Here is a 17287-nt window from a genome sequence, read left to right as displayed (position 1 = left end):
TCAGGTGATCCGCCTGCCTCGGCCTCCCAAATGCTGTGATTACAGGCGTGAGCCACCGTGCCTGGCCTATAAATGTTTCTTTATCAAATAAACCTGGTGGGGGCGGTCAGACCTATATTATCCATCTTTTCTTTTTACCTTGATTACCAGTAATCTAGGCCAAATTCAGAGCTCAGATAATCAGCTCATCTCAGGCAATTGGTTATATTCACCCCATTTACAGAGCCCCTACTGTATTTTTAATCTTAAATTACCCTAGTTTTGGAATCGGTATCAACTTTCTCAAGCCAATTAGTATCACTCTGCACATCAGAAGAATGTTTAAGTAAACAGTAACTACCCAGAAAGGATTTCTGTCTTCCAAATTAATCATTTGCATTCTATTCATTAACAAGGGACTCTAAGTTCATAATAAGGCCAAGATGTATTTTTTTTCAAAACATCTTCAAGAGAAAACATTAATTCAGTACATCAAGTTATGATAGGTGATCTAACATTAGTAGAATTAAACGAGGCAGGAAGTGCTATGAGAAATGCAAGTAACACTTAGAGAGGTAAAGCCTTCACAGCTCTTCAAAATGCTTCAGGGGCTTTTTAATAATATGTGTTACAGCATGAAACAGAGCTAACCGACATTTCAAAGGAAAGAAGGCCTTTTTCTCCTAAAGGTATACATTCACAGTGACTTTATTATCCACAGCATTCAGCCAGTTTTCATGTTGAATACATAAAGAAATTTCTCTCAGTACCTTTGACCCTTAACATCTCTGCTGGGTGTGAGTTAAACTCAGCTGATATGAGAACAGTAAATACAGTCAAACCCACACTCATTACACCGAGTGCAGCTGGGGGAATACATCGACATGGCCTAAACAGTGATAAAAAGGGACTGCAATAATGATATATTGAAGAAATGTTTATCAAGAACCTAATACCTGCATGGTACATAATATACTAGAATACATTTATAAATATTTGTTGAGGAACTAATTATAAAGACTATGCCACGTGCTTTAGGGTTCAGCCAGAACCTATTATAAGTAATACCTGTTATAAGTGGGTACTTGTAAGAGGTATTACCATATTACCTAAGCACTCGCTTTAATACTCATTGTTCTAGGCTCCACCTGATGTTATGATATGACTCTTTTCAGCTATACTCTGCGTCCAGAAGATCACATGATTAGCATCAATTTCTAAGGACAGTAATAAACTTGATAGTTCTGAGCGAATACATACAATATAGAATAGTCATTCAACAAATATTTATTGTCTGCCCACTATGTAGTCTATGTATACATATACATAACACACGTGCAAAGAGCAGTCTAGTCAGTAGTTTAGGAGGATGGAATTGGATGTTAAAGAGGCCTGGGTTCAAGCACCAGGTGCCACCATTTAAAAGCAGTGAAACATTGAACAAGTCTTAGATTTCTTATCAGTAAAATGGGAATAAAAGTACCTATCTGGAAGAATTGTTGTGAGGATTAAACACAATAACACTGATGAAATACTAGCCCAGGACCTGGCGTAATTGCTAATTTGAAAAGAGCAACTTGGCAAAGTGCTAGTTGGGAGGCCAAGGTGGGAGGATTGCTTGAGTCTGGGCGTTCAAGACCAGCCTGGGCAAAATAGCAAGACCCTGCCTCTAAAAAACAAAAATAATTAGCTAGGCATGGTGGTGTTTGCCTGTAGTCCCAGCTACTTGGGAGGCTGAGGCAGGAGGATCACTTGAGCCCAGGTGTTTGAGGCTGCAGTGAGCTAAGGTCACAAAACTGTGCTCTGGCCTGGGCTTCAGAGCAAGACCCTGTCTCAAACGAAAAAAAAAAAAAAAAATGGTGACATTGTTTATATATATGTACAAAAGTTTCTAAATAAAAATATTAATTCAGAAATCCATAACAGGCATGGTATTAAAAAGATGACAGTAGGCCGGGCGCAGTGGCTCATGCCTGTAATCCCAGCACTTTGGGAGGCCGAGGTGGGTGGATCGCGAGGTCAGGAGATCGAGACCATCCTGGCTAACACAGTGAAACCCCGTCTCTACTAAAAATACAAAAAATTTAGCCGGGCGTGGTGGCAGGTGCCTGTAGTCCACTCAGGAGGCTGAGGCAGGAGAATGGTGTGGACTTGGGAGGCGGAGCTTGCAGCGAGCCGAGATCGCACCACTGCATTCCAGCCTGGGTGACAGAGCGAGACTCCATCTCAAAAATAAAATAAAATAATAAAAATATGACAGTCGTTTTTAATTAAAATATTTTAAAGGTAACAACAGCAGGAGAAAAAAAAGAGAAAGGTATATTTTAGCACAAAGCAAGGGCAAAAAAAAGACACTAGGAGTTTGGTGAAAGTTTGCCACCAGAAGGCTAGTGGCAATATCTAAGCTTCAAACTCATATTCCGGGCCAGGTACAGTGATTCATGTCTGTAAACCATGGCTTTGGGAGACTGAGGCAAGAGGATGCCTGAGGCCAGGAGTTCAAGACCAGCCTGGGCAACGTTAAAAAATGAGCCGGGCATGTTGGCTTGCGCCTGTAGTCCCAACTACTCAGGAGGCTGATGCAGGAGGATCTCTTGAGCCCGGGGGTCTAGGCTGCAGTGAGCCATGATGGTGCCACTGCACTCTGGCCTGGATGACAGAGCGAAACCTTGTCTCTGAAAAAAGAACTCAGATTTTGGGGTTTAGTTCTATGTCCTCCAAGGATTGCAGCCTTCTCAAACCAAGAGTAATGATGGTCCTCACAAGGACAAACTTAGGTCCGCCCCCTCTGCAGAAGAATCAGGGAATTATGACTCATAGGAGCCACCACAAAATCACTAACTGGAAATCCTTGCTGCAGCTACACTGCAAAAGAATCGGACTTGATTTGCCAAATTCCCCATGTGATAGAAGCGTGGCCACCTGCCAAAGAGCCAGAGGGAGAGAGGGCCACTCGCCTTCCTGGTGACACAGAGATTTCCTAGCCCCGTTACCAAACGAAAAAGCAACGCAAGGGCTTCTAAGAAGCCATCCCAATGACCTTTTGGCTTTGAGAAGAGCAGTCTTCATAGCAGAGGGTTTGGGGTTTTGGCCTCTTTCAGCGGTTTATTCATTCTTACATGGGGAAGTTGTATACTGAGGTTTCTGTGGTGCATGAAGCTTTTGCCTTCACCATCTGTTCCTGTGTCTTCCTTGGGTGACATCAGAGTACAGCAGAAATTTCCCTTGCCATCTAACGGGGTTTTGGGCTGTTTGACTCAACCGTGCATGTTCCTCAATGCCAGGAGAATAATCTTACCCTAAGTCAGCTGAACAGAAGCCAGGATCTAACTGCAAACAAGAGACCCAGCTTACCTAACAGCATGGAAGAGACCAGTTTCATTGCAGCTACCTGGGAAGATGGTTGCTAATTAGTCTGCAACAAAGAGTTCCTCGCTCATCTAAAGAAGGTAATCACTGTTCAGGTAGGTTAAATTGTTTCTGACACTTTTCAGTGCCAGCCGAGAGCATGGGCAGCTTAGGAGGGCAGGCTGGGTGCAGACTGAGAGCTTTAAGTACCACAGAAAAAGATGACTGGTGGATGAATTCCTGGCAGTCCTGTTGCCTCCAGGAGCTGGCCCCTGCAGACTACTTGCTCAGAGAGTGGCCAGGACTGCAGAGAAACCATAGGGGAGAGTATTTGAGGAGGGAGAATATGGATACTTCTCTGGAGTGGGGTGAGCCAAAGACATTCACTGGAGAGATTCCAATCTGATTCTTGGGTGCCAGTAAGATTGAGATTATTTGTCTGGGTCATGGCATAGTTATAAGGACTCACTCAATACATGTGTGCAGATGGACTCATGTGGGATGTTTTTAGACAAGGCACATGAAACTGATCATATCCCACATGGACTTACTCTTTCTCTCCTTCTCACTTCTCACTGCTAGCCCTCCCTAACCCTTCAGCCTCTGTTATATTTCTGATCTATTCTAAGGCTATCTCACACCCTTAGGTTTCACTTACCACCTCTCATAGGTTCCTACACTCTCTTAACACCTCTCTCCGTTTCCACATACCCTCAGCTGGGGCCCTCCTCATCTTTCTCTTAGGCTATTGCAAGAGTCTCCTCACCATTGTTTCTGCCTCTAGTCGCTCTCACCTCCAATCCTCTCTTCATGCAACTGCCCACATTCTCTTTCTGAAATGCAAGCTTGGTCATATCTCCAGCTTGATGGACTCCAGTAGCTTCCCAGTACCTATGCAATGAAGTCCAAAGCTTCTGCATGGCACACAGGAGCTTTCAAGATCGGCTCCCTCTGCCATCGCAGCTTTATCTCCAGCAAGAGTCCAGGACTGTCATCACCTGGATTACCTGCTGTTCTCCTAATATGACCTTGGAATTGCCTCCTTACTTCCTATGCTATTCCCTCAGCCTGGAATATCTTTCTCTTGTCCTGCCTGCCAAACTCCTCCTCTTTTTTCAAGACAAAGCCACCTCCTTTGTGAAGCCTTCCCCATCCTCCTTCCTCCAGATCTGGGTTAAGTATTCTTCCTCCTATTCCTGTGTGTGTGTGTGTGCGCGCGTGTGTGTGAGTGAAAGAGAGACAGTGTGTGTGTGTGTAAGTGTGTGTGTTTAAATATACATAACATAAAATGTATCATTTTAACAATTTTTAAATGTACAGTTTAGTGACATTAAGTACATTCACATTCTTGTGTAACCACCACTACTATCCATTTCCAGGACATTTTAAACTTCTCCAGCTGAAATTTTATACCCATTAAACACTAACTCCTCATTTCCTTCTATCCCCCAGCTTCTGGCAACCACCATTCTATTTTCTGTCTATGTGAATTTGACTACTCTATATATGTTATATGTAGGGTTTGTCCTTTTGTGATAGGTTTTTTTCACTTAGCATCATGCCTTCAAGATTCATCCATGTTGCAGCACGTGCCAGAATTTCTTTTCTTTTTAACGTTGAATAATATTCCATTGCATATATGTATATATGTATGTATATGTAAATATATATACACACAGTGATATATATATGTGTGTGTATATATATATATATAAAACATGTATCACATTTTCTTTATTCATCTATCAATGGACACTTGCATTGCTTCCCCTTTGGCTTTTGTGAATAATGCTGCTATGAACATGGGTGTACCAATATCTCTTTGGGATCCTGCTGTCACTCTTTGATATGTACCAGAAGTGTAACTGTTGGATGGTATGGTAATTCAAACCCCTATTATTTTTCCTCAAAGCTGATTGTGCATGTTAAATATGCATCTTCAATGTGGTAATGTAGATATATACAAATTCCCAAGGAGTAATTTTAGATAATTAAAGCACAACAAAGACTCTGCAAAGAACATCTGACTCTTCCCTGCGGTAAAAGTATGTTTTCCACACAGTAGAACTTGCAAACCTGTTGAAACGTGACAGTGTGAATAACACTTGCAATCTGAAATTAAACTCTGGCAAAATACTTCTAAGGAGAAAATCCTTTTAAGAAAACCAGTGGGTAAGTTTTGTAGTTATCACTTTGTTATGACCTGCTTGGGAATTCGGAGTTAGGAACCCCAGTTCCAGCCCTGCCCTGCACATCACGTTTAGCAAGTCACTTAATTTTCTAGGCTGATTTTACCCTCAGTAAAATAACAAGCACTCCTTTACATTCATGATAATAAGGCAACCCAAGTGAAAGCATTCTGGTAACCTCAAAAAAGTGGGATCATCTGAATTATCACAATGACCAGCACCCCATGTAATACTAGGGATCCTTTCCTTTCATTGCAGACTCAAATGACAGTAAATTGGACTCATGGTCCTCTCTCAAAGGAAGCTAAATTGAATTCTTTTTTTTTTGGTTTTTTTTTTTTTTTTTTTTTTTTTTTTGAGACAGGCTCTGTCACTCAGGCTGGAGTACAGTGGTACGATCTCAGCTCACTGCAATCTCCACCTCCTGGGTTTAAGCGATTCTCCTGCCTCAGCCTCCCAAGCAGCTGGAATTACAGGCGCCTGCCATCATGCCCAGCTAATTTTTGTATTTTTAGTAGAGATGGGGTTTCCCCATGTTGGTAAGGCTGTTCTTGAACTCCTGACCTCTGGTGATCCACCCACCTCAGCCTCCCAAAGTGCTGGGATTACAGGTGTGAGCCACTGTGCCCAGCCGCTAAATGGAATTCTTTAAAGGACAAAATGCAGCAATACTTGATCTTCCCATTTGCATAAGAAAAATCTTTGAAGATGAAGTAGAATCGTAGGGACATTTACGGTGATAAGTGCTGGTGGGATTTTAAAATATCACAACTGGGGAGACAGTTTTCCATGAAAAAGGAATAGGCACAGAGAAGGAAAGCCCTGAGGCAAGAATAGAAAAAATACTCTTGGTAAAAACAGACAGTAAGTCCTACATGGCATGTGTACATTCCATCTAGGCAGTATTGGTTATAGCATTAGAATAAATACCCTAACCCACTTCCCATGATTCTTTCTGGTTTGCTGTACATATCAGGTGTGGTAAAGATGTGTGTATAGTCACTGTTATGATGGTGTCAAATGATGACACTTTTACCGAGTAATAAATCAACATGGGATCCTTGACTTAGAATAACTGACTAATCAACTTACTTGTACATCTTACCACCTCCATTCTTACCGTCCATGTTTTCAGAATGTCTATGCTATTGATTCTCCACAAGGGAAGGCAGTATAAGGCAAGTCTACTGAGTTTTTTTCACATATATTGCTAAACTAATATTGAGTGAGATATAGTCTTCCTTCTTCTCTGAAATTGAGGAAGTAGTCAATACAAAACAACAACAACAACAACAACAAAAACCATGTTTGAGACAATTAGAGAATTCAGACGGCCTAACCAATGAATTGTAAATACAAGACATAAAAGGTATAGTGCTGTGCATGTAATTGCTGATAACTCGAAGAAAAAACGAGACAAGAGTTTGCTCTTCTGAGAAACTTAGATCCGTTCTCAGTCTGGGCATGGTGGCTCACACCTGTAATCCCAGCACTTTGGGAGACTGAGGTGGGCAGATCTCCTGAGGTCAGGAGTTCGAGATCACCCCGGCTAACATGGTGAAACCCCGTCTCTATCAAAAATACAGGAATTAGCCGGGCACGGTGGCGCGTGCCCGTAATCCCAGCTACTTGGGAGGCTGAGGCAGGAGAATGACTTGAACCCAGGAGGCAGAGCTGGCAGTGAGCCGAAATCGTGCCACTGCACTCCAGCCTGGGTGACAGATCGAGACTCTGTCTCAAAAGCAAAAAAAAAGAAAAAAGCTAGATCCATTCTCAGAGCTTTCAGTTTATGGTTCCATATTTCTCTGTTTCAGAATGCTCAGAAACAGCCTGGAAAACTGAAGGGCAGTTAATATGTAATAAAAGTGGCATTTCTGATTAGAGGGGAAAAGATGAGTATAATGAATGGTGTTAAAGGAACAGACTATGTAACTGGAGGAAAATATTTTTCCCTGTTCTCTTTCCCTTCAAACAGTGTCCTCCACACATGTTGTCAGGTGTCTGGTTAGGGAGCCAGTTAACACAGGTAGCACCAGGAGTGCCACTCAGCAGTTCTTGAGGTGAATATTGTTGGCAGGCAACCATTCCTGCCATATGCTCCCTCCTTTTGCAAAACCAGTCCCCAGTGGCCAAAGATTTGTCTTGCGGGCAGACAAAGATTTGTCTTGCCCGCCTTGGTCAGAATTCACCCCCATACCTGCAAATGTATTCTCCCCAGTGATAAATGCTCTAATATCATTTCTGTGTATTAAGAGTCAGCCACAAGTGGGTAGGGATACTCACCTCATAGTTGTCTTCAATGTGTGAAGAATGGCTGATAGTGGTGGTTTACACCTGTAATCCCAGTGCTTTGGGAGGCTGAGGTGGGAGGACTGCTTAAGCCCAGGGGTTTGAGGTTACAGTGAGCTATGATTGCACCCAAAACTCCAGACAGGGCTATAGAACAAGACCCTGTCTCTTAAAAAAATGTGTTACCTATTGGGTACAATGTTCACTACTCAGGTGATGGATACACTAACAGCCCAGACCTCACCACTACTCAATATATCCATGTAATACAATTGCACTTGCACCCCTAAATCTATAAAAAAAAATTTTTTTAAAAAAATATTAATGTGAGAAGAACTGTGTTCATTGGATTGCCTAAGCCCAGCATGGTAGGCGGCAAGCACGGGTTAAAAGCCAAGTTTCCAACAATTAGCAAAGGCACAGCTGCCAGTAAATATGGTATCATCTGTATCCCATCAGGAAACCCTTGCTCTCCTATTAGACCTAATTATCAGTCAGCAGCTGAGTTCCAAAAATGGTGCTATGGGTTTGGCAGGAAACAAGTCAGGAGAGGTTATCCTGCTGGGTGAGAGGTCCTGTGACGGTGTTTTACGAAACATTTCCTGGTCAGCTATTACTGTGATTTGGTGACCTCAAAATCTTGGCTGGTGCTTTTGTGTCTGGAGGAGAAACTTGGGCAGTAGGAGCCACAATGGCGGAAGCAGGGCGGCCATCATTATTTTTACTTCAGATTGCTAGTATCTGACTATTAGGGAACATGTGTCCAAGGAGGTGGAATCAGGGAGAGTGGGATAGAAGGGAGAGTATCTTCTTGAAATCACACAGAATTCAGGAGAAGCTGAGTTCGATGGCAGCTTGCACACTGGCCACAGAGTCCACTTGCAGAGCTAGAGTTGCTCTGCCACAAGCCACTACCTCATTGCTCAGGGTGGGAATGCAATTTGCCAAGACTGCCTCCTGGTCTGGAGTCCCCCCTGCAGCTGAAGGCGGAGCTCACCTGCCCCTGGGGATGTGGCCTTGGGGCTTTGCTGATTACGCTACCCTACCTTGCCAACATGTGCGAAGTGACAGGATGATTTTTAAAACCATAAAGATCCAGAAGATTACATTATTAAGTGGGCCCAGACATGTTTAAATGCCTTGCATATTTGAGGCCCTTCCCAATTCACAAAGGTGATTTGGTACATCTTATCTGAGTCAACGGCCTTCCTCAGATTTCTAGAATCTAGTAACACCCTGTTGCCCTATCTTCTTGATATTATATTTCAGTGATTGGTTTTCCAACCTAATGTCTGTATTTGCTCCAATATCAATGTGGGTTTTAGATTTATTGTTATTTTTTTGTGGCAGACATTGTCAGATACTTCAGAATAGATCACACATTTTATTTTCCATAAGATGACCCACCTGGACTACATCTACACTGCTAAGCGATACAATTGTCTCAGAAATGTACTCACGGAATAGAAACGTTAAAAAAAAAAAAAGTTGACCAGCCAGGCATGGTGGCTCACGCCTGTAATCCCAGCACTTTGCGAGGCCAAGGTGGGCGGATTACCCGAGGTTGGGAGTTTGAGATCAGCCTGACCAACATGGAGAAACCCCATGTCTAACTAAAAATACAAAATCAGCCGGATGTGGTGGTGCATGCCTGTAATCCCAGCTACTCAGGAGGCTGAGGCAGGAGAATTGCTTGAACCTGGGAGGCGGAGGTTACGGTGAGCGGAGATTGTGCCATTGCACTCCAGCCTGGGCAAGAAGAGTGAAACCCCATTTCCAAAAACAACAACAACAAAAAGTTGACCATAAGTGAACTGTTTACAAACTGAATTCTGTGTTCCCATGATTCCTATATTTCTTCCTCTGATGTCAGCACAATCTGGGGAGGGAGAAGGATTTTTCTTCCATCAGAGGCTCCAGCAAACACCTGATAGACTGAGTGACCTCTCTCTCTCATGGCTGGTGTGTGGTGCTGGCCCCTCTGGATAGCAGGACAGGGCCATTCTCTTTTCTCTGGTATAACCACCCGGTTATATGGATAGCATATCAGTGCTGACTTTGACCAGGGATCCCACAGACATTTTAGGGAAAATAAGCCTTTCTGTTTTAAATCTCAGATGCTTTTGTCCAGGACTGGATATAGAAATATCTAGGGAACAGGCAAGGAGCAAATCTGGATGCCAGACCCTCTGTCGTGCTTACAATCACCTGCTCCATTCTGCAACCCAACTTTTATTATCAGATAAGCTTTTGTACCTGGGAAGGTCTGAATGAGAGTTCTTCAGTCACTCATCTGAACCAATGCCTGGGGTTGCCCCACCAGGACCCCCATAACTCAGACCATCTAAATTCTAGTGGTAAACATAGGTTAGGCTTAAAGTGGACCATGTTACACTAATATTCAGTTTCAATTCCAAATATGACAGGCCTGTGCCTCTCAAATTAGCTTATGTAGTGAGCTGCGCAAATGATTGTGTCATTTTTACTAGTTTAGTTTCTCTTTGCAGAAAACAGCACTTTACTAACAAACAGGATGTCGCACCATAGTGCACACAGAAGTCAAATACTCCGATCTGCCAGGAACAAAAAATCAGAATTTAAATAAAATCTCCTCAAGTATGAGAATCAGCTCTAGCAACTGTTGGCCATGTGGCTACAGATCATAGAGAATTCATTCAACTATTTGTATTCTTCTGTGTCATCAGCTTCCTCGTTTATCTAAAAAATTAATTGAGCAACTACTATCTTGGGCACTTGGGAACACAAAAAGTCAAAATGCAGTTCCCACAACTTAATAAACTCAAAGTGTATTTGAGAAGACAAACCATTTTTTTTTTAAGAAAATAACAATAGAAATACTGTGGGAAGCAAGAGAGGGAGGGAAAACGATATTGGATTGTGTTTTGGTTTTTTGGCCACGTGGGATATTCTTTGCCTTTTAGCAGATAAAAAAGAAAATGCATTTTCTTTTTTTCTGGAGACAGTCTCACTCTGTCACGCAGGCTGGAGTGCAGTGATGTGATCTCGGCTCACTGCAACCTCTGCCTCCCAGGCTCAAGTGATCCTCTCACCTCAGCCTCCTGAGTAGCTGGGACTACAGGTGCTGCCACCATGCCTGGCTAATGTTTGTATTTTTAGTAGAGATGGGATTTCGCCATGTTGGCCAGGCTGGTCTCAAACTACTGGACTCTAGTGAACCACCCGCCTCAGCCTCCCAGAGTGCTGGGATTACAAGCATGAGCCACCATGCCCAGCCTAGAAAAAGCATATTTTAATTTAAATCCTAACTCATAAATAGGGAAAGATCATGCCTTTAGTACATTCAATGCAATGCAGTTTGTTTGTTTTTGTTTGTTTGTGTATTTGAAACAAAGTCTTACTCTGTCGCCCAGATTTGAAAATCATACCTCACTACAAGCCTCAAACTACTGGGCTCAAGCCATCCTCCTACTTCAGCCTCCCATGTAGCTGGGACCACAGGTGTGTGCCACCATGCCTGGCTAATTTTTTACTTTTGTAGAGATAGGGTCTCGCCATGTTGCTCAGGCTGCAGCGCAGTTCTTATGCAGGTATAGGATGAAAACTAATTTAGACAACCAAGCAGTTGTGTGGGGCAGGACTCCTTCCATCAGCATGACGTAGCTGCCCCCTGGCTTAGGGTAAATTTTTATCCTTTGGTATCTGGTCCTTATTAAAACAGACTCTCCACTAGCCACTCTGGAAAGTCAGAATAACTTGTTATTACAGTTATGAAATGCTTAATCAGCATCCCACTAATCGCCACACAATAGGCCCAAGATATTTGTCCCAGGATATTTAACCTGTGCTTTGAGGTTTTTCAATAAGTGATTGGACATTGTAAGCGACATGGAACATGCCTTAGTTAAAAATGACCGTAGGAAATAGGGAACAGTGATCTATGCAGCTACAGTGGGAGCAGAGGGAAAACACAAATCATCTTCCTCTACCCTCCTGCCTGCCTTCCCAGCATCACTCTCAGCCTCCCTGAATTGTGGCCTTGACTCTTTCACTTTGGAAAAGATCTTCAAACCACCGTGATCTTTCCCACCAGGCTTTCCCCTGCTGTTCCCTCTATTCTAGGAATAGAGGGAACAAAACGCACTTTAACGTGCATATAAATCACCCAGGGATCATGTTAAAATGCCAAGCCTGACTCAGTAAGTCTGGGGCATGGCCTGAGATTCTGTGTTTCTCTCAGGCTCCCAGGTAATGCTGATGCTGCTGGTTGGAGGAGGAGCCTGGGCTTGGAACACCCTTGCTGTCCATCCTAGCTCAGCTGTCAGTTGTTTCTGGACACGTGGATTTTACACACACACGTCTATGCACACACACGCACATACAAATAACAACCATATCAACACCACCAACAAAACAACAAACCCTTTCAGGGACCAATCAAATGTGCAACTCTTAATTGTCAACTGATTGGTCCAGAAAGGCTATTTGAGATATCCAAACTATTATTTCTGTATCATAAAAGGAAGATTATTTAAATTCTCCAAAAGTAGAAAGGTCTTAGTTTCAGAATAAAGGACAGTCCTTTGGATAAAATTAGCTTTATGAAAAACCCACTGCATTACTCTTATTTTAAAAAATTTATCCTAGACTGGAGGTGCTTAAAACATTAGGAAAAACTGGCCTGCTTAAAGCCCGCTGAGTGTTTGCATCTCAAGTTTAGATGTTGCCTTTCCAAGAAGCTTTTTATGATCCCGGGATGGGGGGTGGATGTTCCTCGGTGCTGCTCCAGAGAATCCTATGCACAATGTTGCCATAACCTTCATCTCCCTCTACTCTAATTGCTTGTTTACTTGTCTGGAGTCCAAGCAGACCCAGAATGTCTTTCATTCCAAAGCCTTGAACATTGCAAGTATACAGAAAATAAATGAAGGTCTGAAATAACAGATCAATCTTGCAATCTTACTACTGTAGTGGATTCTGCATGTGGGACCAGGTAGAGTTGGAGACATTTTTTGAAATGGTGCAAAATTGTGGTGTTTATAGAATGGTGAAGCATACATATTCAGAATCTTTTTATGTAGTACCATTTTTCGAGGAGGCAGTGAAACACACATACATATCTTTACCTGTTCCTTATCTTGACTCTGACTCACCCTTTTCAACTGCTGTTTTGAAGTGGTCAAGTGATATTCTGTTCCATGCATCTGCTGAGAACTTATACTATCTGTGTTTTTCCATTTCCTTCTGAATGAGTGACCAAGAGTTTTAGTGAGTCCTTGTAATTTTTAATCTGCTTAGATAACCTGGGCTCTTGGCTTTATAAACAGGAATGAATAGGAAACCTGTATTTCAAATGATAATGTTTCTTAATTTCCTTGCACTTCTCAGCCTGTCTATTGTGTAGGACAGATTTAGTTTGCTCTTCCAAAATAAACAGCTAGTGTGGTTTCAGGTGGAAGTTACTCAGAAATGTGTAGACTGCAGGAATATATTGGGAATTAAGATAGACAAATATTGGCTGTTAAAGTAAGTAATGCCAAATAAACCACTTGGCTAAGAATTATGCTCAATAATGGACCCAAATCCCTCTTTTTTCAATGATAGTGGTGGTGATAGTAATAATAGCACAATAATAACCACAACTCTGTGTTTGTGTGTGTGTCTACTAAAACACCTGTGGGCATGTCCGTCAATTACCAATGATTGTCTCCAGGGTGAGATCATGGAATACTTCCATTTCCTACATTGTATATTATACATTTCTCTAGTGTTTGAGTTTATTACTATAGCATACATTTTCTGTTGTAAGCAGAAAAACAGGTCAGAAATTTTAAATGGAAAAAACAAACGTGTATGAGAATTAACGACACTGTTGCCCACAAGTACAGTCTTTCCTACATATGAAAGTAGAACACTAAGACACATTCGCCTGAGGTTTCCACAGGAGAGGGGAAGTTTCAGTTGTGTTAACACTTTTGGTTGGTTGGAAAGGTCACCTCAAGGAAATAGTTTTTGATGTTTATGTCAGGACTCAACACAATACCCCAAAGTTTGGTGCCTTGGCATGCTGAGTACTTTGAACGAACTGCAGGAAACCAAGAGAGCCTCAGAAGCAAGATCTGTTTCACCTTCTCTCCCCCTCCTTTCTCCTGCTTCTCTTTCTCATTCAAGATAGGCCGTGGAAACTCTAAGGCAAGCCATAGAAAGTAGAACTCCTCCACCACAAAGCAAGCCATAAACCTGGAAATATTATTCTTTTTCTTCCCAACTTTCTTTTTTTTTTTTGAGATGGAGTCTCGCTCTGTCACCCAGGCTGGAGTGCAATGGTGGGACCTCGGCTCACTGTAACCTCCGCTTCCCAGGTTCAAGGGATTCTCCTGCTTCAGCCTCCTAAGTAGCTGGGACTACAGGCGTGCACCACCACACCTGGCTAATTTTTTATATTTTTAGCATAGAGATGCCAAGAAGAATCGGAAGAGACAGGTATTGCTGGATTCCCCCTCCGTCTATTACCATGAGACCAAACTCCTTTGTCCAGTCACATTTCTTTTCTTTTCTTTTTTTTTTTTTTTTGAGACGGAGTCTTGCTCTGTCGCCCGGGCTGGAGTGCAGTGGCCGGATCTCAGCTCACTGCAAGCTCCGCCTCCCGGGTTTAGGCCATTCTCCTGCCTCAGCCTCCCGAGTAGCTGGGACTACAGACGCCCGCCACCTCGCCCGGCTAGTTTTTTGTATTTTTTAGTAGAGACGGGGTTTCACTGTGTTAGCCAGGATGGTCTCGATCTCCTGACCTCGTGATCCGCCCGTCTCGGCCTCCCAAAGTGCTGGGATTATAGGCTTGAGCCACCGCGCCTGGCCCATGTCCAGTCACATTTCTGCAGTGCTGTCAATTCTTCATTGATTCTAAGCAGAAAAACGGGCAGTTATCCCTGGGTCTTCTGGTCTTCATTTCTGAAGTCTTTCATGTTACATAAAACTTTTTTTTTTTTTTTGAGACAGAATCTCACTCCGTCGCCCAGGCTGGAGTGCAGTGGTGTGATCTTGGCTCACTGCAATCTCTGCCTCCCAGTTCAAGCGATTGTCCTGCTTCAGCCTCCTGAGTAGCTGAGACTACACACACGTGCAACTACGCCTGCCTAATTTTTGCATTTTTAGTAGAGACTGGGTTTCGCCACATTGGCCAGGCTGGTCACAAACTCCTAACTTCAGGTGATTCACCCACCACGGCCTCCCAAAGGGCTGGAATTACAGGCGTGAGCCACTGTGCTTGGCCCCATGTTATGTAAAACTTTGATTAAATACATTTATATATTTTTTTCCTGTTAATCTGTCTGTTTTATTTCAGAATCAGCCAGGAACCCTAGGAGGGTTGAGGAAACTTTTCCTCCCCCACATGTATAAATCTCTTAATGCAAGGACATGAGAGTTTTTGAGTAAAGTATAGATACTGTCACCGGAAAACGAGTCTTGTCCCAGACCTCAAGAGCAGGTTCTTGGATCTTGCACAGGAAAGAATTCAGGGTGAGCTGCAGAGTATAGTGAAGTTAAGATAGTTTATTAGAGACTACTCAATTACAGAGTAGGGTGTCCTCAGAAAGCAAAAGGAGGAACTCACTACCTTAAACGTAGTGCTTGCTTATATAGGTTAAGAATAGTGTACTTTGTTACAGAGGCTTGTGATCAGCTTGTGACATGCTATTAGTATTGTTATTTTCCTATGTTACTATTGATTTCAGCAAGAATTAATGAGTGTATTATATTATAATCTTTAAAGCAAAACCTAGTCTTAAACTAAGAATGCTTTTTGTTCTTAAAGTTCTAGGACAGTTCCATAAATTCTGGGTCTTTAATTAGTTATTAGCATCTTAACTCATTCCCTCAACCATAACATCTTGTGACCAACAGTGCCCAAGCCCTTGGCAATGTAACACAGCAGGTTTGGCTTTATCTGGCCTTTATTCAAGATGGAGTCGCTCCAGTTAGGACGCCTCTGACAATACTTTCAGGTATTTCAAATGCTATCAGTGATTTAGTAGAGAAAATTACATGAAAGAATCATACTACAACCAAATCTGATAACTTTTGCAAAATGAAGTGGGTGTTGGTAACAACTTAATGAAGACATTAATTACGAATTGACCTCTTCAATAAAGTTTCAAGGTGGCTACCAAGATGCACCATTTTAAAAGATGCATATGCATCCTAATAAGGTAAAGCACTTCAAAATTAAATTAAAGTGACACTCAAAATTAAATTGATGCAGGTCTTTAGTCAAATGCATAATTTTATTCATCTGTGTAATTCTGACTTTCTTGCTATTGCTGAAATCGCAGTCTTGTATTCCTCTACCACTTCACAAATCCATTTCTGTTCCCATGCATTGTAGTAGACAGTAAGATTGTCCAGCTCCAAAATTATGGTCAACTTACTGTTTGGATATTTATTTGAATTTTCAACAAAATTTTCTTAATTTAACTATTTATCCAAATATTTACTGAGTGCCTACTAAGTGCCAGGCACTGTTCTGGTCCTTGGGATACAACAGAAATAGAACAAAGATTGCTGCCCTTGTAGAACCCATAGTCTAAACAGGGGTGACAATGCAAATAAGCATAAGAAATAGGCACATTATGTAGTATGTCAGAAGTTGATGGGTGCTATGAAAGAGATGATGTTTAGAGTTACAGATTACACTGTGATAAAAGAAACACTTCAACTGAATTAAATTTGAAGGAGTTCAACCGAGCAACAAATGATTCGTGAATCAGGCAGCCTTTTGAGCCAAGGGAGGCTCCAGGGCAGCCACATGGTGGGAGATTTACGGACAGAAAAAGGAAAGTGATGTACAGAAAATGGAAGTGAGGTATAGAAACAACTGGATTGGTTGCAGCTCAACATTTGCCTTATTAGAACACAGTTCAAACATTTGATTGGCCAAAACTCAGGAATTGACACAGTTGTGGGCTACGGCCTGTTTACACCTTCATTTGTTATAGCTCACGATGTACAGAAAAACCTTTAGGCTGAACTTAAAATATGCAAGGAGGCAGTTTTAGGCTAAACTTGATTTAACAACTGTGTCAACTCTCACCAATGCCACTGTTCCCTCCCCCAAGAAGTGACAATGTTTCAAAATACAACTATTTTAGGGAACATTTGTGAGATGAGGTCCATTCATGTGTGGGGTCCAGGGCAGAGGCCCCTCTTAACTAGTTTAAGGGTAGTATTGAGGGTAGACCTCATTGAGAGGTGAAATTTGAGCAAAAACATGGAGAAGATAAAGGAGTTACAACTGCAGCCATGTGGAGAAAACAAATTTCAAGCAGAGGCGCCAGTCAGTGCAAAGTTCTTAAAGCAAGACTGTATCTGGCATGTTTGGTAAACAGTAAAGAAGCAGGTATGTAGGTAGTGATGGGAGAGTAGAAAGAGACGAAGTTATGAGGAGCCAGATGATATAGAGCTCTGTAGGCCATTGTAAGGACTTTGACTTTTATCTGAGAGAAGTG

The 17287-nt window shown here is 42.3% G+C and overlaps 1 protein-coding gene across 1 annotated transcript in view; it reads left to right on the top strand.

Annotated features, from left to right (window-relative positions):
- Positions 1–2919: 2919 nt before the first annotated feature.
- LYST (lysosomal trafficking regulator) overlaps positions 2920–17287 on the top strand; it is a 221106-nt gene continuing 206738 nt past the window's right edge. The window contains exon 1 of the mRNA XM_011935733.1: positions 2920–3443. The gene's annotated coding sequence lies outside the window, so the exon portion shown is untranslated. The remainder of the gene's footprint in view (positions 3444–17287) is intronic.

The sequence above is a fragment of the Colobus angolensis genome, unplaced genomic scaffold (genome assembly GCF_000951035.1).
Source record: "Colobus angolensis palliatus isolate OR3802 unplaced genomic scaffold, Cang.pa_1.0 Scaffold148, whole genome shotgun sequence".
Lineage (NCBI taxonomy): Eukaryota > Metazoa > Chordata > Mammalia > Primates > Cercopithecidae > Colobus > Colobus angolensis.
This window is presented reverse-complemented; position numbering and strand designations above follow the sequence as displayed.